The sequence below is a fragment of the Crotalus tigris genome, unplaced genomic scaffold, assembly GCF_016545835.1.
Source record: "Crotalus tigris isolate CLP2741 ecotype Arizona unplaced genomic scaffold, ASM1654583v1 scf7180000017632.1879674, whole genome shotgun sequence".
NCBI lineage: Eukaryota > Metazoa > Chordata > Lepidosauria > Squamata > Viperidae > Crotalus > Crotalus tigris.
Genome location: NW_024096526.1, coordinates 395,262 through 418,969, shown reverse-complemented (window position 1 = coordinate 418,969; position 23,708 = coordinate 395,262). Strand labels below are relative to the sequence as shown.

Here is a 23,708-nt window from a genome sequence, read left to right as displayed (position 1 = left end):
TGTGAAGGGCATGGAAAAAGATATTCAGATGCTGGGATGTTTGTATACCTACAAAGATCGGAATTATCTCAGCAATGGTCTTTTTGGTGACACTTCATAAAAGCAAAAAAAAAAAAAAAGAACTTTGAAGTTAAAGTTTTGGACAGAAAGAATTTTCATGTATTTTGAAATTTGATAGAATGTTGAAGATGATTAAGAATACCACAGATAGTCAAGAAAAACAAAAACAAAAATGTATCGTAGAACAAATCAGTTCAAAGTTCTAACTTGAGGCAAAATGACCAAGTTTAAATTATCATGAATGAAGGCGAATATACGTGTCCCAGGATAATGTTGCAAGATCCAATCCGGGACAAGAGGTTTTAGTCCTCCAAGCTTTTGGACTTCTGCTGGAGCCCTTCCTTAGGGAACTTCTCTTTAGCAGAGCTTTAAATTATCATATTTTGGGCACATAATGTGAAGTCATATCAGTATAGAGAAGTTCATAATGCTGGGAAAAGTAGGAGAAAAAGACAATCAGCAGCAAGGTGGCTGGATTTGATCACAGTAGTGAAGGGTGCACCATTGGAAGAACTGAAAGGCCAGGCTGGGAACAGATCTTCCTGGAGATCTATCTGTCAACCTATAGTTTGAATATCCAAATAAAAGTCCAGGATTATTTTCATGTCTGAAAAGTTTACTGTTTATTGAATACATGGCTTGGAAAAGGCAAGGTAAAAGTAACTCTAAAATCCCAAGGCATCAGACCATAGCAAATAACAATGACTTTCCCAGCCAAACCCCCAAGACGTCCACATAGATCATGTAAACAAGTTCTCTTTGTTATGGGACCCATCTGCTATCTTCTTCTCACCTGCTAGAATGTCCTTGAAAGGTTCCCATACTACCGGCTCTCAGCAAGCTTCTGTAGAACTGGAGAGGTTTTGTTTCTCTAACCCAGGGATAGGCAACCTTGGCTCTTGTATGACTCGTGGACTTCAACTCCTAGAATTCCTGAGCCAGCCATGCTGGCTCAGGAATTCTGGGAGTTGAAGTCCACGAGTCATAAAAGAGCCAAGGTTGCCTATCCCTGCTCTAACCATTCAAAAGCAACACCTCCCACCAGCCCTTACTCTAATGGCAAGATTAAAACAGAGAGGCATGTAGCTGCTAAATTTTTACTCTTAGTAATAGTAATAGTAGTAAAGTTGGAAGGGACCTTGGAGGTCATCTAGTCCAACCCCCTGCTCGGGCAGGAAACCCTACACCATTTCGGACAAATGGCTGTCCAGTCTCTTCTTAAAAACTTCCAGTGTTGGAGCATTTACTGCTTCTGGAGGCAAGCTGTTCCACTGATTAATTGTTCTCACTGTCAGGAAGTTTCTCCTTAGTTCTAGGTTGCTTCTCTCCTTGATGAGTTTCCACCCGTTGCTTCTTGTCCTGCCTTCAGGTGCTTTGGAAAATAGCTTAATTCCCTCTTCTTTATGGCAGCCCATATCTTGACACTATCTATGTGACGACTAAGAATCAACACTGATCTGATGGCAGATAATCAGTCAATCACTTAACAGTAGGAGTGGCATTGCCTACAAGGGTACAATGTCCTCTCTCAAAAATACTCTGTCCTAGATAATAAAAACAACAGTACAATGGAGATCTCAGTATTAAGTTTAAGACTATAACTAATATTTTGATATGAACTGCAATATTTATTTTTAATACTATACTTAACTTTGGATGAAAAGTCAAGTAATCTTATGTTTGTAATACTGATATCCTGAATTACAATTATTACTGATAGTATTTTTACTCTTCTCTTTTTATTTTCACTACTTTAAGCTTCCTAAATAATAGAATGTTCATAATTTTAATCATAGTACATAAATAGTACTGCATTGGAATCTGCATTGGAATGGTACAATGTACGAAGATTTATTACATTACAAAAAAAAAGAGAAGGCCATAGAACATAGGACTGACATTAATTGACATTATAATTTCATCACACTCTAGCAAATGTCAATATATTAATATTCAGGTTAAGAGTTTAATTCTTGTATTGCAATTCACAAATGTGAACCATGTTGCTTCTGTGTTTTATGGTACAGAATACGTTACTTGCTGTTCAAAAATCCAATACACAGACCACTACTAAGATTATTCAGTTTAATGAATCTAAGGTTAAAAAAATACTCATCCATTTTTTTTAGAATTAGTTTGCATTTATTTCATGGGTAAGATTTCTGTTCATGTACTGCAGAGCTCATTTGTACTAGTAACTGGTGAACATCTTTTCAACTCCCATTTTTAATGAGGGCCTCTCCTTTTTTCTCCATTATTTTCAATGGTTAAAAACACCAGGATTATTATACTGGGTAGGATGAGATGGATACTTTTAGAGGGTTTTTTTTCCCCTCCATGCAGGAAATAAGTACATTATACATCCATCAAGATCCATATTTTACAGCTTACTAGACAACCAAAAATGACCAAGGATGGGCAAAAAGGTAAAGGGAATAGCAGCAAATTCCTGAGTCTTCCCTACTGAGTTTCCTTATGGAAATCTGGCAGGGAACATTCCTTTGGGAGTCATAGGAAAAACCATAAATGAAAATAAAGATAATAAAGAAAAACAGTAAACAATGAAAATAAGGTGACCAACCTTTTTGCAATGAAAAGGAGGACACAAATAAATTGAAGAAAAAAAATATTGTAAATAAAAGAAACATTTTATTCATTGCAACAATAATACAGACAACTTGCATGTGCAAAGTTTGCCAGCCGGGTGTTTTGGCGTGCTCAGCAGCAATTCCTATTGGCTTTTGAAAGCCAATAGTGGGAGTAGCACAGCTCATGCAAAAGTTGGGAAAAAAAAACATTAAAAAAAAGGTGCCCAAACGCTGTTCTGAGTATTCTATGAGAGAGAAAAAAAGCCTTGCAGATTAGTCTTCAAATATTGAAAAGGAGGACATGTAGGAGGACACTTTTTGAGGGAGGACAGAACTTACAAAAGGAGGATGTCCTCCCTAAAGGAGGATGGTTGGTCACCTTAGTGAAAAGAGAAATAGAAAAGGAAAATAAAAATATAAAGAAGCAATCTCTTCTTGAGATTGATTATAAACACATTTATGTTTTGACCTCTCTCTCTCAAGTTATATCATAATTTCTTTCTTTCTATAAGTTACCCTTTCTAATCATCAAACCCATAACACCTAAGTTCATTTTTTTTCTTTTTTCAGCAAAGGAGTCTCCAGTTACTCATAAATATAATTGCTGATCTTTCTTTAACCAAATTTTGCCGTCTCTGCTATTCTGTCATCTTCACCAATCATTCCTTCACTCTGGGTATTTCAGAGTCTTCCCATTTTTGAACATATAATAATCTTGCAGCAATAATCATATATAAAAATAATTTTCAGTGGCTCTTTTCTAATTGACTGTCCCATAATCCCAGCAAGAAAAGTTCTGGTTCTTGATGTTCAAATTTTTTTGTATCCTTATAGGTATTTGAACCCAGAAAGTAAAGTCCACAGGCATAATATAATCGCCATTTATGTTATCCACATTTCCAACATACATTTGAAGCATCTTTATATGTTCTAATGTAGTATTTCTCAACCTTAGCCACTGTAAAATGTGTGGACTTCAACTCCCAGAATTCCATAGATAGCCATGCTTGCCAAGGAATTCTGGATGTTGAAGTCAACAAATCTTAAAACTGATGAGGTTGAGAAACACTCTTCTAGACAATTTTTCTGGAATCTATACCAATGGTACAGCATTTTATAAAAATTCTCTTTTAGGTTGCAGGCAGTTCCTCGGTTTATGGACAGTCACTTAACTTTTTGAAGTTATAACTGACTTTCCAAGAGCTACTTATGACCTCTTTTTGAAGTTGTGGCAACTGCATGCCACCTCCACCATCACATGATCACATTTTGGGTGCTTGGTGATTGGCTCACCTTTATGGCTGTTTGCCGCATCCCGCATACACATGACCAATATTTGTTTTGGGTTTTTGCTGATTTCCAGTGCTTATTTCTGGTTTTCAGCAAAAACAACACTCATTGGGGAAAATAGATTTGCTTAATGACTATGGCATTCACTTAACAACTCCTGTAAAATTGACAAAAGAAATGGGTCCAGTCGCGTGATGCCTCAACTTATGATTGCAATGACTTATAACCATAATTTTGGACTCAGTTTACTGTTTTCTAGGCAGCACCTCTTCCCCTTGTCCCTCAAAGTCATCCACCCATTGAATTACAATTCCATCATTATATTGTGTTCAAAGTTCTTAGACCATTTTATCATACAATACTTCACCTATTCTTCTTCCTACTGAAAAAATACTGTTTTTGGTCCTCAAGAATTATACAATATAGCCACTTGCCTAGTAGCACTCAGCAGCTTGTTCACAAACCCTTCAAGTTCTTAATTATCATTGTATCATTGTTATTGTTACTATTACAGTATGATTCATCAACCTCTCATACATTTTATCACTGGGTTGTCTGCATTACAGGAGGCAGCTAATAATGATTTTTACAATGTACTTCTCCTAACAATATTCCCAATACATTGTAAAGCTGTACGTTGTCCTGTGCCTAATATTACCTTTTTGTGGGCTTCTCTTTTATAAGCTCCATTTCATTTTTTTTTATTTGCTGAAACATTTGTCAAACAGCTGGGCGTTCCTAATCCAGCTCCCTCTCAATTCCATATATAATATACAGATGAACGGCCTTTCTTTCTTCCCAAATAGTTTGGCTGATCAGTTTCATAGGCTGTTTATTGTTAAGATTCCTTACATTCAGCCTTATTGGTTGTTAAAGTTATCTATGATCTCCCTAGCTTGCCCCCTCACCCATCTTTAACACCAGAGAAACAAACTTTCCTGGAAACTTAAACTTTGCAAGAAAACAGAAGACCTCTGTGGGAATGAAGAAGGATTTTAGGATTGTATTGGTAGCAATTGTTACAGAAGCATGGTGGCCATATAGAATAACACATAATACAGTCACAAAAATGATTCACTGAAACATTTGTAAAAATCGTCATGTGCCAGTAGTAAAAAATTGGTGGAAAACACAGAATTGAAAAAATAGTTGAAACTGAATAATTTAAAATATTATGGGATTTTACTCAGATAGTCTTAGCTCGTAACACATTAGATTAACTGTGATTGAAAAGAAAAAAGTGGGTATAATTTATGTAGCAATACCAGGGGATAGTGGAATAGGAGACAAAGAAGTGGAGAAGATTATTTGATATCAAGATCTGAAAGTCAAAATTGAAAGATTATGGCATAAATAGGTTTTGGTGTCCCAATTTGGTTATTGACTCATTGGATATCACATCAAAAAGCCTGGAGTAGTACTTGGAACATCTGTGTATCGACAAATTTCCATCTGGCAATTATAAAAGGCTACACCATCCATACAGTATATTATGCCAAAATATTATGATATCCTAGGTTCTTGGGAAGAACTTGATGTGAATGAAGGCCAACACCAGCTAAAAAACTGACAGCTGGAATTTCGCTGGAATTTTTGTGCATATCATCATCATCACCACCACAACAACATATAGCCAAGGAGAAAAATGCACACATGATTTTTGTAACCCAGGTTCTGAAATTAAATGTAATTTTTCCTTATTTCTAGGTTAAATTTCTCCTTGATCAGTTTCCATCTATTGTTACTTGTCTGGCCTTTGGGTACTTTGGAAAATAGATTGTCCCCCTCCTATTTGTGACAGCCCCTCAAATATTGGAACACTGTTATCATGTCACCCTTGGTCCTTCTCTTTACTAGATTAGTATACCCAATTTTTATAACCATTCTTCATATTTTTAGCCTCCAGGCCCCTAATCATCTTTGTTGCTCTTCTCTGCACTCTTTCTAGAGTCTCAACATCTTTTTTATAGTATGGTGACCAAAACTGGATGCAGTGTTCTAGATGTGGCCTTACTAAGGCTTTATAGGGCAGTACTAGTACCTCATGTAATTAAATCCCTCTGTTAATGCAAATTAAGATTGCATTGCTTTTTTGGCTGTTGCCACACACTGCTGGCTCATGTTCAATTGATTGTCCACTAGAACTCCAAGATCCCTCTCACAGTTACTGCTAGTAAGCCAGATTTTACCTAGTCTGTACATGTACTTTTGGTTTTTCTTGCCTAAGTGTCAGACTTTACTTTTCTCTACGCTGAATTTCATTTTGTTAGATGGCAGGCCGAGATCCATCTGGATCCTGAGCCTATCATCTAGGGTGTTGGCTATTCCTGCCAGCTTAGTGTCACCTGCAAATCTGGTGAGTTTCCCTTCTATTCTCTCATCTAACTCATTTATGAAGATATTGAAGAGTACTGGGCCTAAGACGGAACCCTTAAAGCCTGTAACCATTAATACTTTCAATAGAAGAAGACACTTATAGTCAATTATTCTTTTTCTTGCATATGCACTCACTTCTGGGAAGGCCTGAAAACCAAGTCTTACAAATTATGGGAGTTGAAGTCCACACATGTTAACGTTTCTAAGGTTATATAGCATGTCATTCAAAGGCCAAGGTAACTGAGGCATCTTGGTTTTATCAACTTTTGAGATTCCAAGCAGAGCTCTCCTCTGAATTCATTTTCCTGGCCCCAACCAGACCAGGTGGGTGTCCTTTCTATCTGCTAAAGGCACGGCCAGCTTTTGATGGAATGCAAAGACTTTAAGCTACATCATCAAAAAGAATGCCATTCAATGCAGTGAATATGAACTGTATCATTTTTATCCATTTATATGATAACTTCACTGTTCCAATTTTGAACACAGAAGCTTATAGTCATCCACCTCCCTTCAGCTCAGATGAGCCCTTGGTTTAAAACAGGAGCAGGGAGAGACAGAGGTGGCCTTTTGAAAGGAAAAAAAAGATGGAAAGACGTGGTATCATGGCGACCAGGGGAGATGGAAGAAGAATGAAGGTGGTTACAATGACAAAGCAAATGAAAATTTAACCTAAATGACTTTACAAAAAAGATGTTGAGACTTTGGAAAAAGTGCAGAGAAGAGCAACTAAGATGATTAAAGGCCTGGAGACTAAAACATATGAAGAATGGCTGCAGGAATTGGGTATGGCTAGTCTAGAGAAAAGAAGGACTAAACTCATGGAACAGGTGACTGATACTATTGTGATATGCAATACATGTTCTGAGTATGTGCTTATGCCCAAGAACACCCAAACTATACATGCATTAGATGTAAACTATGTAAACTGGAGGAAAAAGTAAGGTAGTTAGAGGCAACTCTAGCCAAAGCCCAACGTACAAAAGAAAGCGCTACCCAAACCAAACCAAATAATGAACAAATAACACCCAGAGGATTAGACCCTACTGATAAACCCTTGGAGGAAGAGAAATGGAGGTATGTCACTCACAGAAGGAAACACAATACTCAAAGAAAGAAGCAGCATACAACTAACAAACCCCTTCTGCTCAATCCAACCCAACTAGAAGCAGCCCCATTAAAATTGAGCAATCAATTCCTCCCCTTAGATGGAAACAAGCAGACCTACAACCTCCCCCTCAAAGAAAACATGCAGACACCTAGCAAAGAAACAACTTCAAATATTCCTAAAAAAGCCACTTCAAATATCCCTTTAAAAGTTACATCAACAAACACACCTGAAACAAACAGAAAAACACCCCAGACTGCGTCTCCCCCCAAAAAGGAAGGAGAGTAATAGGAGATTGGTAATAGGAGATTCTATCCTCAAAGGAACAGAATCATCCATCCACAAGCTGGAGCTTGGCGCTAATCCTGCCACTTCTGCTGAGCCCAGAAGAAGCGCCGATCAGCTGGAATGTTGCAGCATCTCCAGGGTCTTGTGATTTACATTCAGATGCTTGGCAACTGATTCATATTTATGATGGTCACAGTGTCCCAGGGTCATGTGAAGTGACCAAAACCTGCTGCAACCACCCAGCAGACGGGGGGGGGGGAAATAAAAACCAAACACCCCCCACCCCATCCCTGCTGCCAATCCTCAACAGAAATGCTCACAACAATGAAAACCTTGGACAGGAGGAAGAGCGCCGCTCGGTGGGCAGGCAGGTGTCTTGCTCGGCTGTGGCTTGGGGGGCACTTTTTTCAGTGCCATTGTAACTTTGAACAGTCACTAAGCAAACTGTTGTAAGTCGAGGACTACCTGTACTTTATCACTTTTTTCCTTTTGGGGGGGGGGTCATCAAGTTTTTGACACCTTGCTAGGCGACTGGTGGTACCTGGATGTTGCCATATCCTAAAAGTGGTACAATGGGTGAAAAGGTTGAAAAGCCCTGTGCTAGAAGACCTTCAAAGTCCTTTCCAGCTCTGTTCTGACTGATTGACTTCAGGTGTTGTGCATAAATGTTGGACTAGAATACAAAGAACATAAGCTGTGCCCTGTTGGATCAGATCCCGGGCCCGTCTAATCCAGCAGTCTGTTTTCAGAATATCAATCAACTGCACAAGGGAGCTGACTAGTCTCCCAGAAGACAATCAAGGCTAATAACCAAGGTTAACAAACACTAATAGCCACTGATACCCAGAAACATGAGTTGGGTCTATACAATTTTCTAAACTTTGTCACAATAGGATTTGTAGTCCAACCAAGCACTGCCTCTTGTTAAACCACATTGTGATTTGGGGAGATCATATCAATGTTATCTGGACACAACTATTGTATTTCCTTGAGCTAGAATTAGGTTTGATCGTGCTATGGAAACCCACCCAGGAATTGACATTTATGCCTATATATTGGGCTGGAAAGTGGATCTGTTGAATTCCACTATTCTCAAGCCTCTGTTGGTTATCTGTACTTTCCCAAGTCTAATTAAAGCATGTTTGGTTTGGAGCCCCTGGAACTCTGTGATTCAATATTCTTGCTTCATATCTGATCTGCTGTCATTTTTCTATTTCTAATTCTGTTCTGAAACTGTGGGATTAAAATACTTTTTTAAAAAAAATGCTAGGTAGGTGTTCAATATTGTGAAGCTACAACTTTATGTTTTAGCATGTGAGGGGGTTGATGTTGAAATGTCAACTGCATTGGATTATATTTTTAAAAATGGGGTCCATGTTTTTAAATTATAGACAAACATAGAGATAGTACAATTTCTGCACTACATCGTTTCCCAGCCTCTCTCCGAAAGCAGAGTATTTGGGTCTGGTATTGAACCCATGATATTGGAAAACCACATGGGGTTTTCTGTGCCTAAATTCCTAAAAAGCAGTACAGGATAATTTGTACTGGTTCTTGCTAAACAGGGCGGTCCTGATCTATTCTGATCATCAATTACAAGTAGTGGTGGATTGCACCACTACGTAAGCACATTAACAAGCTCTCCTTAGATTGGTTTTGGCCTCAATGAGTCAGGCAGAGTTGTGCTATTATATTTGCCAAAGAGCTGTAAATTATCATTGACAAAAATGATTTAAAAAGGCAATTTTCAAATCAGTGTCAGAAAATGCACATATAGACGTAGGAAATGTCTTCCTTTCAGTTCTTTCAATAAAACCATAAAATTCTGGGGCCAACTAATTGGAACATGAGATAAAAAGTAAGAAATTATGTAGCCTGTGAAATAGAGCAGTTGTTGTGAGAATGCTTATGCCTTCACACCATCTACTTTTGCATCATTTCTTCCTGTTCTGGTGAGGCTCACTGCAGATAAGTGGGAGAGCATTTGCACATTAAAGTTTGAAACAAGAGTGGGTGGGATTTTTTCCCCCTCCATGGCCAGTGACCATAAATATTTTAAAATTATTATTATTAATTAGCAAGGGCTGCAGTAGATAGAAAGTAACATCTGGGATTCACCAAAGGGATTTGAGGATTTGAGACTTGTGCTTTTGGAGTGTGCATGGATTTTTACAGTTTATTATAAAACTTTTTAGAGAGTCAACTCAGTGTAGTAGTTAAGGCATTGGATAGGAGCAGGGAGACTTGAGTTCTAGTCCTGCTTTAGGTACAAAGCTATCTGGGATGGCTTTGGGCTAGTCCCTCTCTTTCAGTCCTAGGAAGAAAAAATAAACCACTCTCGAAAATGTTGCCTAGAAAACTGCAAGGACTAGAATTATCAGGAGTGAAGACTGACTTGAAGGCAAAGGAAAAAAGTAGCAGGTTCAGATTTAGATTTTGTTTCATTTTCTACAAAAATGGCATCGCTGTTCAATGGATTCAGACTGGGTGTTGTTGACTCCATCTTTGAGAAATCAGGACAAAAATGGTCTAGCTGCACAAGCTATGGGTTGTTCACCTATGAAAGATTACATTGCATCTATTTTGCTTTGCTTTTTTAAATCAGGACATGGGAATATCTTTGCCTAAAGCTGCAAATTAATCAGATGAGGACAAACTAGTCCAGGGGTAGGCAACCTTGGCTGTTTTATGACTTGTGGACTTCAACTCCCAGAATTCCTGAGTCAGCCACGCTGGAGTTGAAGTCCACGAGTCATAAAAGAGCCAAGGTTGCCTACCCCTGGGCTAGATCAATAGATTGACCAGATTGACCAGTTCCAATATCTCTTTGCAGCCCCCCTCCATATCAACAAAGACATAGGCTGAACAACACAAAATGGGGTTACTGAATTAACCTTGTTTCCAGGTGTTCATATTATACTGAAATGTAAGCTAAGGCAGGGGTCGTGGCATGCCAGCAACCAGGCCGCACAAACAAGCAAAGCCCCATCTGCAGGATGCAGGCAGCACACAAAACCACACACTCTCCGGTCCGCAGAAAAACCTCTCTCCACGGAACCAGTCCCTGGTGCCCAAAAGGTTGGGGACCTCTGAGCTAAGGGGTCTGGTTGTCTATGAAGATTCTCAGTCATCCAGGTCACAGTTATCCCAAAGGTGCTTTTTCAGGAGGCAACTGGACTTTCTTGTTTTTCTTTGAAGACGTTTCGTTTCTCAAAGAAAAATAAGAAAGTCCAGCTGCCTCCTGAAAAATCACCTTTGAGACTAGTCTGGGTTTGCCCAACATCGAGCTACAAATATGCTGCAAGATTCAATCTGGGTCAGTCACGGGGACCAGAGGTTTAGTCTTCCGAGCTTTCAGACTTGTGCTGGAACCCATCCTCAGGGAACTTCTCTCTACTAGAACGTGTGCACTGGGTTGTTCTATGCGTTGGCATTTATATGGTGCCTGATTGTGTGTGGATTTTTAGTTGTTGATTGGGGTATTGATGGCCAACTATGAAGTTGTTGACTGCTATTTCCTTGTGCTGCCAATTCCTCGGCTCTTGAGTACCTTATAAGCTGGTAGTAAATCAGCCCTCCAGTTGACTGACAAGGGGCCCATTTCCCAGGCTTCAATCACTGATTCATTCATCCAATCATTGATTGACTGCTGATGTACCAGGCACCACATAAATACTACACATAGAATAGCCCAAAGCAAACATTTTGGTGAGAGAGAAGTTCCCTGAGGATGGGCTCCAGTACAAGTCTGAAAACTCAGAAGATTAAAACTTCTGATCCTGGTGACCGACCCAGACTGGATCCTGCAATACTATCCTGGGACATGTATATTTGCCTTCATTTATACAAAAAGATTAATGCTTATTAAGCTTAGTATACTGTGCAAATAAAGTCACTAATTTTCACTAATTCAATGAAATACAGTATGTTGTGCAAGTAGCTTTTTCCTACCTGAGATAGCTGTTTATATTGAGGAATACCATACTTTCCGGTGTATAAGACGACTTTCACAAGCGTTAAAATCGGCACTGAAGTCAGGGGTCGTCTTATACGCCGAGTCGTCTTATATGCTGGAAATAACGGTAGTTTCCAGCATATAAGACGACTTTCTAGGCATGCGACTTGGCGCCAAAGATGGGGGTCATCTTATACGCCAGGTCGCCTTATACACTGGAATATACGGTACATCTAAAAAGAGTTCCCTCTCCTATTAGGTACACATATGAAATACAATATCAATATCGGTAGTTTTTTTTCCCTACGGACACAAGAGTAAAGAGATTCAATTCTTCTGGTCCTCTTCAGGGCATCTGGGTTCACCACTGTGCGAGCAAAATAGAAATTAAATACAGTTTGATCTAATTCAGCACAGGTATACTCATAAAAAAATACAAAGAGGCTAAGTAATGTCAAGATATAAACATTATTTAGTTATTGTGTTTGGTTAGCTGATCTTCAGGATGTCTTGGAAGACAATAGAGCCACCTCTTCTTTTCGTAGTACTGATGATGAGAAGAGTCAAAGAGTTTCCCCAACTTTCAAGCTTGAATTAATCAGGGATAAGCAGGTCATGAGAAAACAGTCGGAGTTTCAAAGGAAGGATAAAAGAAGCATAGATTTTTTTGCTCATCTCAATGTCTCTGATTATGAAGATCTTTCCCAATTATCTCAGCATCTGTAGGGAAACTTTTGCCTTTCTCAAGAGCTTTCCATCTGCTCTGCCCTACTTGCATTTTAAAGCAAAGGATCAACTAAAGGTGTCATTCAAATCTGTCCTTGTTGATCAGTTATCCTCTTATACTTCCATCTACTTCATTCAGTGATCTTCCTTCTGCACATGCAAAGCTTCCCTTTTATCCTCTTCCAAAATGAGAGACTATACAGCAATCTTTTCTTTCCAAAACTCTAGGTGAGCAGCACAAAAAAAATCCTCTCCCCCTCTTTTCATCCCTTGAACCTCAAAGGGCTAAATTGCAAAGATATCTGCTACCTTACCTGTTGACTTTAATCATCATGACAGGACAGTCATTGTTGCTCACTTTGTTAATGCTGAATATTTCAGAAATAATAAATAATATCAGTAATAATAGGTGCCTAGGATGTAATCCTAAAACAACTGGAGCACCACTTGAACATCATTGGCACTGACAAAATCACCATCAGTCAATTGCAAAAGGCAGCTTTACTTGGAACAGCTTACATCTTGCAATGACAACCTCAAAGAATCATATCTAACTCTCCTAGGTCCTTGGGAAAGACTGGATAGATGGATAAAAATGCTAAATCCAGTCTAAATATCCAGAAGACTATGCAACCAATAATAACAACCAACCGTAATAACTACCAGTGGTGGTCTCAGTGGTTATTGGCATACCGAGTGCCATATCAAAAAACCTTGAACAGCATTTAGAACAGTGGTTCTCAACCTTTCTAATGCCGTGACCCCATAAAACAGTTCCCCATGTTGTGGTGACCCCCAAGTGGGTGTGACCACCAATAAGAGGGAGTAGGACAGCTAGGGAAAATGAAAAAAAATGGCGGACTGCATTGTTTGGCGACCCCCGTGAAATGGTCGTTTGACCCCAAATGGGGTCCCGACCCACAGGTTGAGAACCACTGATTTAGAACATCTATGCATTGACAAAATTTCTATCTGTTAATTATAAAAGACCACACATGTATACTATGCTGATATATTAGGACTTCCCAGGTTCTTGTAAATCATGATGCAAATGAAGGCCAATGCCACTAAAAAATTGGCAGCTGGGATTTCACATTTTTGTGATTTCACATTATGATAATAATAGCATATAGCCAAGGAGAAAAATGCACAAATGTGATTTTTGTATCCCACGTTCTGAAATAAACATAACTCATTTTAACAATTATGATTACTGTATATATGTTGGTTTGATAAGGGGCTATTTTACTTCAAGTGATAATGTACCTTAGGATTTGCTCCCTCACTTAGCTAGATTATTGGTTAAGCCATGATGTTTTAGTTTATTTATTTTTTTAACAAATTAGTTGTAATGCTTATTACCCTTGCCAATTCATACAGTGCAATGTTTTCTTATAGGTCAGGGGACTTGTGGACTTCAAATCCCAGAATTCCTGAGCCAGCATAGCTGTTGAAGTTGAAGTCCACGGGTCATAAAAGAGCCAAGGTTGCCTACCCCTGTTATAGGTCATCCGGACTGCATGAAAACCTCCTAAGGGCAACTAACCCACCTGACGTAAATTTTATCTAATCAATTTTTAAAGCCATCTAACAAGTCATTATCTAATCGTGATCACTCCTGTTCGTAGAAGACATCATAGTTAATTACATAGTTAAAACATATAAGGAACGGTTGCTAGAACTGGGTATGTCTAGTTTAATGAAGAGAAGGACAAGGGGGGGGGGACATGATAGCAGTATTCCAATATCTCAGGGACTGCCATAAAGAAGAGGGAATCAAGCTATTTTCCAAAGCACCTGAAGGCAGGACAAGAAGCAACGGGTAGAAACTAACCAGAGAGAGAAGCAACCTAGAACTAAGGAGAAACTTCCTTACAGTGAGAACAATTAATCAGTGGAATAGCCTGCCTCCAGAAGCAGTAAATGCTCCAACACTGGAAGTTTTTAAGAAGAGACTGGACAGCCATTTGTCCGAAATGGTGTAGGGTTTCCTGCCTGAGCAGGGGGTTGGACTAGATGACCTCCAAGGTCCCTTCCAACTTTACTACTATTACTATTACTAATTGTTCTTTTTCTCCTGTGTGCACTGAATCTTCAGAAGGCCAGGAAACTAAGTCCAATGAGGAACAGTTGAAAGATCTAGGTATGTTTAGTCTTCAGAAAAGGCAAACTCAGGAGAGACATGATAGCATGAAAAAAGTAAGATTCTACATTTAGGCAGGAAAAACCAAATGCATAGGTATAGTAGTATAGGTGGTATCTTGCTCAATAGTAGTAACTATGAGAGGGATCTCGGAGTCTTAGTTGACAGTCATTGAAATATAAACCAGCAATGTCCTGCAACTGCCAAAAAAGCCAACATAGTGCTAGGCTGCATTAACAGAGGGATAGGATCAAGATCACGTGAAGTGTTAATACCACTTTATAATTAATGCCTTCATAAGGCCACACTTGGAATACTGCATCCAGTTTTGATCACTGTACTCTAGAAAGAGTACAGATAAGAACAACAAAGATGATTAGGGGACTGGAAGCTAAAACATATAAGGAACGGTTACTGGAATTGGATATGTCTAGTTTAATGAAGAGAAGGGCGAGAGGTGACATGATAGCAGTGTTCCAATATCTCAGGGACTGCCATAAAGAAGAGGGAGACAAGCTATTCTCTAAAGCGCCTGAAGGCAGGACAAGAAGCAATGGGTGGAAACTAATCAAGGAGGGAAGCAACCTATAACTAAGGAGAAATTTCCTGACAGTAAAAACAATTAATCAGTGGAACAACCTGCATCCAGAAGCTGTGAATGCTCCAACACTGGAAGTTTTTAAGAAGAGACTGGACCGCCATTTGTCTGAAATGATATAGGGTTTCCTGCCTGAGCAGGAGGTTGGACTAGATAACCTCCAAGGTCCCTTTTTAAATTGTTGTTATTATTATTGCTGTTATTGTTGTTATTATCTTCAAATATCAGAAGGGATGTCATCCAGAAGAGGGACAAGATTTATTTCTCTTTCCCTCAGAGGGCAGGACCAGACCCAGTGACTTAGAGCTATAAGCAAAGATATTCAAAAAAGGACATCAGAAAGAACTTTCCGACTGTATAAGCTAAATGCTAGTAGCTGGTGAGTTCTTCTTCACTAGAGATCTTCAAACAAGGGCCATCAGAGATGCTCCAATGGATCCTGCGCTGAGCAAGAGGTTGAAATAGATTACCTTTGCGCTGTCTTCCAGCTCTTATTCAGTGTTCAATTCATATGAATTATGATTCAGCAAAGTGAAAGAAAGAAAAACAATTGTCTTAAGAAAAGCAATATTCCTTGTCCTATGTGCACTTCCACATGCAGCTTTAATACCAGAGTATATTGGCACCATCCCCCAATTATTTCATGCAGTGCTTGCTAATATGCACCTGCACCAATTCATTTCTGTGGATCAGAACATATGGGAAAACATTTCTTTTGAAGTGATGAATTTGAATAATGTGAAATAAATGTATATTTTTCAATTGGTAGCAATTCTTGCCTTCCAGCTCCTTTATCTTCCATGCCCTAGAGTCATTAGGAGTCAGATAAGAGTTAAATTCAAATAATAATCTCATAATTGGCTTCATAATGACCAGGTTTGTGTTGCTAAAACAAATGCAGTGTGACAAGGATAATGCTATCCCATGGGATAGTTATGGGAGGAAAGTGCTGCTTGGCTCATCCAATTCTCTACCATTCAGTGGGAACATTTACAGGCACTAGAAAAATGATTAACAACAATGCTGGTGCAATAGCCAAATATGATTGAGCCCACATATCTGATTGAGCATTATGATGGTGCCCTTCTGTTGCTTATTCAGTTATTTGTTTGATTTATAGCCTCCCCTAATGTGTTGCACATCTGTGAGAGGGAAGATGTGCAAATCTAACAAATACAAACGTATTTAAATCAGCCACAGAAGGCGTTCTTCTCATCCCAGATAAAGTCCAGCTTACTGGAGAAAACAACAGTTAGGATGTTTGTGATTCCTTTTTGGTGGGATGAGACTCAAACTTCATGGAATACTTGGAGGTTGAGGAAATGTGGAAGAAACCCAAGAAAAGTTTAGGGAAAGAGGGGAAAAAACCTAAGGCTCTTCCACATAATTGGGATGCTTTCCTCCAGGAAATGGGGCTGAAAAGTATGCCCCCCATACTTTGCATGGCCTCTATTCAGCCCACTCATAAGGCCATGGAACGGCACTGTCCTTACCACATTAAAATAAAATAATTTAAGGAAGGAACATGACAAACCTAGCAGACAACTTTGTCTCCCAAAAAGTAGAGAAGGGAAGTAGGGGATTAGCCATATTGGATCTAAATCTCACTAACAGAGATGAAATGATAGAAGGTGTTAAAGCCACAGGAACCTTGGGAGAAATGATCATGCAATATTGGAATTCAGCATTATGAAAGCACAAGCAATAGAACACAGTCAAACTAGAGTCTTGGACTTTAAGAGAGCTAATTTCAATAAACTTAGAGAGGGTTTGGGAAGGATTCCATGAATTAGAATCCTCAAGGGGAAAACAACTCAAGAAGCTTGGGAAATTTTGAAAAGTGAGATAATAAAAGCCCAGTCTAGCACAATACCAACAAAGAAGAAAAATAACAGCTCTCAAAAGAAACCAGCATGACTGCATAAAGAACTCTCTGATAAATTGAAAGATAAAAAGGACAAGTATAAAAAGTGGAAAGAGGGGAACATAACTAAGTCAGAATATCAGCAAATAGCCCGAGCCTGCAAAGATGAAGTGAGGAAAGCTAAGGCTCAAAATGAACTAAGGCTTGCGACCAAAGTCAAAAATAACAAAAAAAGCTTCTTTCAACATGTAAAAAACAAGATAAAAGTGAAGGAAATGATTGGTTCATTAGTGAGTGAAAGTGGCAAGAAGGTGACAAGCAACTCGTTTTTTTCATCTCTCTTTACACAAAGGGAAAAAACAGTCCAACCTATCAAAAACAGTGCCATAAAAAACAGAATAGAAACACAAGTAAAGATAGGTAAGAAAATGGTAAGTGAACACCTGTCCAGCCTAGATGAGTTCAAATCACCAGTTCCAGATGGATTACACCCCAAGATTCTCAAAGAACTGGCAGATGTGATCTCAGAACTACTGAACTATATTTTTCAAAGATCCTGGAGCACTGGGGAACTACCGGAGGACTGGAAAAGAGCTGATGTAGTTCCCATCTTCAAAAAAGGAAAAACAATGGATCCAGGAAATTACAGACCTATCAGCCTGACCTCAATATCTGGGAAGATTCTGGAAAAGATAATCAAACAATGAATCAATGAACACCTACTAAAAGCCAATATGGGTTTGTCAAAAACAGATCATGCCAGACAAATCTTATTGTATTCTTTGACCAAGTGACACAATTAGTAGACCAGAGGAATGCTGTAGATATAATAATAGTAATAGTAATAATAATAATAATAATAATAATAATAATAATAATAATAATCCCCCAGTGAGGCACTATCTTGACGTGGTTGTGGGGCTTGTGTACTCTGAGGAAGATGAGAGCTATGCCAGAGGTTCAACCATACTGGACAGGTCTCATCAGAGGAGTCAGACAAAGAGTGTCTCTCCCATAAAAAATATGGTGAGACGTAAATTTCAGAATGCCATACCGGCTCGGACGTCGCCCGGGTTAACAAGGTCCGCGCTAGATATTGGAGTTCCTGGATATCTGGTGAAAAATGGGTTACAGGACTCAGGACTGTTGGCTGAGCAACCAGGGCCAGCAGCTGCAGAACTACTGGAAGAAAAGGTGTTTACCCGTCGCAGATACACAGTGATGGAAAACAAAGAAATAATGATCTGTTACTACAGATCAAGTCCAACAAGAAGAGGATATCTAAAACGAATGCACCAGTTCTGGAAAGAACAACATCCAGAATCAAAAATAACAGAACAGAGACTAGCAGATCAACGCCGATTTATAATGCAAAATAAAGTATTCACAGAAACAGAATTGGACGAACTGCAAAGGTTTACCCGGGGCCAAGAAATCAAAGCCTTACCAGAAGTAATTCAGAATGTAGAGGCAAACCAGGGGGAGGTAGTAGTGAAGGAATTCAGCAGAGATATACAACTGTTCTCATTTGGAAACCAGGCACCTCTTCCTCAGGAAGAACAAAACCCTCTAACTAAAGAAATAAAAGAATTGAAACAAAGAATAACTGAGCATCTAGAACAGCACAAAAACAACAGAATAAGGCTGCCTGCATTGAAGCTTGTTCCAAAGAAACAGCTAGCACAAGCATTAAAAGATGCAAATACTGCAATATCAAGTATAAACACCAATTCACTGCAAGAAACAAACCAACTAATGTACAGCACAGCTGCAGTTATAACTGAATACCTGGGATGCAAAATCAACAAAGAAGAAAAACAAACAAACAAACAGTGCACCACAAAAATGGAAGGTTAGACTAGAAAATAAGATCAGCAAGTTAAGATCACACGCAAGCAAGCTAGAACAGATGAAAGAAAAGAAGCTGAAGAACAAGAAGACCAAAGAATACCTAATCAAGAAATACCATTTAGAAACAAAAAGATCAAGGAAGCACTGGAAATAATAAAGCAACAAATAACAGCTTTTTCAAAGATATTTTTCAAAGATCCTGGAACACAGGGGAACTACCAGAGGACTGGAAAAGAGCTGATGTAGTTCCCATCCTCAAAAAAGGAAAAAAAATGGATCCAGGGAATTACAGACCTATCAGCCTGACCTCAATACCTGGGAAGATCCTGGAAAAGATAATCAAACAACGAATCAACGAACACCTAGAGGCAAACAAAGTCATTACTAAAAGCCAACATGGGTTTGTCAAAAATAGATCATGCCAGACAAATCTTATTGCATTCTTTGACCAAGTGACAAAATTAGTGGATCAGAGGAATGCTGTGGACATAATTTACTTGGACTTCAGTAAGGCATTTGATAAAGTAGATCACAACCTACTACTTGACAAGATAGAAAAATGTGGGGTAGACAGAACCACCACCAGATGGATCCGTAGCTGGCTGACCGGCCGTACTCAGCGAGTGGTCCTCAATGGAACTGCATCTATATGGAGGGAAGTGTGTAGTGGGGTGCCCCAGGGCTCTGTTCTGGGCCCAGTACTCTTCAACATCTTCATCAATGATTTGGATGAAGGGATAGATGGGGAACTCATCAAATTTGCAGACGACACCAAGCTGGCAGGAATAGCCAACACTCCAGAAGACAGGCTTCAGATACAGAAGGATCTGGACAGACTTGAACACTGGGCACTAACTAACAAAATGAAATTCAATGGTGAAAAAAGCAAGGTTCTACATTTAGGCAAGAAAAACCAAATGCACAAGTACAGCATAGGTGGCACCATGCTCAATAGTAGTAACTGTGAGAGGGACCTCGGAGTCCTAGTAGACAATCACTTAAATATGAGCCAGCAGTGTGCTGCAGCTGCCAAAAAGGCCAACACAGTGCTAGGCTGCATTAACAGAGGGATAGAATCAAGATCACGTGAAGTATTAATACCACTCTTCAATGCCTTGGTAAGGCCACACTTGGAATACTGCATCCAGTTTTGGTCACCACGATGTAAAAAAGATGTTGAGACTCTAGAAAGAGTACAGAGAAGAGCAACAAAGATGATTAGGGGACTGGAGGCTAAAACATATAAGGAACGGTTGCTGGAATTGGGTATGTCTAGTTTAACGAGGAGAAGGACAAGGGGGGACATGATAGCAGTGTTCCAATATCTCAGGGGCTGCCATAAAGAAGAGGGAATTAAGCTATTCTCCAAAGCACCTGAAGGCAGGACAAGAAGCAATGGGTGGAAACTAATCAAGGAGAGAAGCAACCTAGAACTAAGGAGAAACTTCCTGACAGTTAGAACAATTAATCAGTGGAACAGCTTGCCTCCAGAGGCAGTGAATGCTCCAACACTGGAAGTTTTTAAGAAGAGACTGGACAGCCATTTGTCCGAAATGGTGTAGGGTTTCCTGCCCGAGCAGGGGGTTGGACTAGATGACCTCCAAGGTCCCTTCCAACTTTACTATTATTATTATTATTATTATTATTATTATTATTACAGCTATAGCCAGAAAAATCAGTAGATATGAAGCTCGAATTGCAAACTATAGGCAGAACCTCCAATTTCAATCCAATCAGAAACATTTCTACCAATCCATCAATGGAGAAACTGCAATGAATCAGTCAATACCTGACAAGGAGGAAACAGTGCAGTTCTGGAAGCAGATATGGGATAACCCAAAGAAATACAACAAGGATGCGGCTTGGTTAAAAGAGGTGGATGCAAATAAAACAGAAGTTGAAATGAAAGAACTAGTAATAACAACAAAAATGGTAGAAAAAAGAGCAAAGAAAATCAAAAATTGGTCAGCACCAGGTGAAGATGAACTGCATGGGTTTTGGTTGAAACATCTAACTGTTATACACCCACTCATTGCCAAGCAGTTCAACAATATACTACAAGGAGGAGAAATTGAAAAGTGGCTAACAACTGGGAAAACCTACCTAATAATGAAAAATCCAGCAAAAGGGGCAACACCAGGCAACTACAGGCCAATTACCTGCTTACCAACAACTTTCAAATTACTAACTGGTGTGGTAGCTGATGCAGTACAACAGCATCTAGTTGAAAACAATCTCTTTCCACCTGAGCAGAAAGGAAACCGCCCCAATAGCAGAGGAACAAAAGATCAACTCCTAATAGACAAAATGATCTTGGAAAACTGCAAGAAAAGGAAGACCAACCTGAATGTGGCATGGATTAACTACAAAAAGGCATTTGACTCTCTGCCACATGACTGGATTATCAATAATCCAGAAATAACAAGAGTCAGTAGAAACATCAGAAAATTTGTGCAAAGATCGATGACACAATGGAAGACACAGTTACAGATCAATGGTGAGAGACTGGGAGAGGTTAATATCAAGAGAGGAATATTTCAAGGAGATTCATTGTCACCATTACTATTTGTTATTGCAGCGTTTCCTCTGTCAACAATACTGAATAACTCAGGACATGGCTATCAAACATCAAAAACATCTACCAGACTATCCCATCTCCTTTACATGGATGATCTGAAGTTGTATGGAAAAACATCATCTGAAATAGAATCGCTGCTCAACACTGTCCGTATATATAGCCGAGATATTGTAATGGAGTTTGGCTTGGACAAATGTGCCACACTTACTATCAAACAAGGAAAAATAATGAAAACTGAAGGAATCAAGATGCCCCACGAAAATAACATTAAGAGTCTGGATGAGGAAGATTACTACAAATACTTGGGTATCCTTCAAGCTGACAAAATCAAGCACACTGAAGTCAAGAAAAAGATTAGAGGTGAATACATCAAGAGAGTGAAGAAGATCTTAAAATCCAAACTCAATGGAGGAAATACCATAAAGGCAATCAACACCTGGGCAATCCCAGTCATTAGGTACACAGCTGGAATAGTGGACTGGACTCAAGCAGACCTAAAAGCAATGGATAGGCAGACCAGAAAAATAATGACAATGAATCATGCCCTTCATCCACGCAGTGACATTGATAGACTTTATCTACCAAGGCAAATAGGTGGGCGTGGAATGCTACAAGTACATCAGATGGTTGAAGAAGAAAAAATGGCTTAGGAAGAATATCTGAAGAACAATGATGAAGATGCACTGAAATTAGTATATCAGGAAGGCTTACTAACTACTGGAGAGACCAAACTGGCCTACAAGAAAGACCAGATGAAGAACAGAATAGAGGCATGGGAAGACAAAGCACTACATGGCCAATACATGAAAAAAATAGCTGGGAAATCAGATAATAATAAAACCTGGCAATGGCTAAGAGCAGGAAAATTGAAGAAAGAGACCGAGGGACTAATTCTGGCTGCACAAGACCAAGCCTTAAGGACAAATGCATATAAAGTCAAAATTGAGAAGACAGCAACAGACAGTAAGTGCCGCCTATGCAAAGAAGCTGAAGAAACAGTGGACCACTTGGTAAGCTGTTGCAAGAAGATTGCACAGACTGACTACAAGAAGCGGCATGACAAAGTAGCAACAATGGTGCATTGGAAGATCTGCAAAAAATATCATTTGCCTGTAAACAAAAATTGGTGGGATCATAAAATAGAGAAAGTCATAGAAAATGATAAAATTAAACTGCTCTGGGACTTCAGAATTCAAACAGACAAGCACTGCAACATAACACCCCAGACTTAACAATTGTCGATAAGAAAGACAAAAAAGTCTGGATAGTGGATGTGGCAGTGCCTGGAGACAGCAGAATAGACGAGAAAGAACTGGAGAAGATAACAAAATACAAAGACCTACAAATAGAAATAGAAAGACTGTGGCAAAAGCAAGCAAGGGTAGTACCAATAGTAATAGACTCCCTGGGTGCAATCCCAAAACAACTGGAGCACCATTTCAACACCATTGACAAATTCTCTATTAGTCAATTGCAAAAGGCGGCCTTACTAGGAACTGCTTCCATCCTGCGACGATACCTGTAATACCATCAAACATCCACATCTGCCTATCCCAGGTCCTGGGTAAGGACATGATAGGTAGACAAAATGTCAAATCCAGTCTGAACATCTGGCTGACTATGCAATGATTAATAATAATAATAATAATAATAATAATAATAATAATAATAATAATAATAATAATAAAGTTGGAATGGACCTTGGAGGTCATCTAGTCCAACCCCCTGCTCAGGCAGGAAACCCTATACCATTTCGGACAAATGGCTGTCCAGTCTCTTCTTAAAAACCTCCAGTGTTGGACTTTACTTTACTTTGACTTCAGTAAGGCATTTGATAAAGTAGATTACAACCTATTACTTGATAAGATAGAAAAATTTGAGTTAGACAGCATGACCATCAGATGGATTCATAGCTGGCTGACTACCGTACTCAGCGTGTGGTCCTCAATGGAACTGCATCTACATCGAGGGAAGTGTGTAGTGGGGTGCCCCAGGGCTCTGTTCTAGGCCCAGTGTTCTTCAACATCTTCATCAATGATTTGAATGAGGGGAGAGATGGGGAACTCATCAGATTTGCAGATGACACCAAGTTGGCAGGAATAGCCAACATTCCAGAAGACAGGCTTAAGATATAGGAGGATCTTGACAGACTTGAACACTGGGTGCTATCTAACAAAATAAAATTCAATGGTGAAAAAAGTAAGGTTCTACATATACAAGTATAGTATAGGTGATACCTTGCTCAATAGTAGTAACTGTGAGAGGGATCTCAGAGTCCTAATGGAC

The 23,708-nt window shown here is 39.2% G+C and overlaps 1 protein-coding gene across 2 annotated transcripts in view; it reads right to left on the bottom strand.

Moving 5' to 3' along the window:
- Positions 1-23,708, bottom strand: part of RASL10B (RAS like family 10 member B) — a 45,748-nt gene that overhangs the window by 4,582 nt on the left and 17,458 nt on the right. The gene's annotated exons all lie outside the window — the stretch shown is intronic.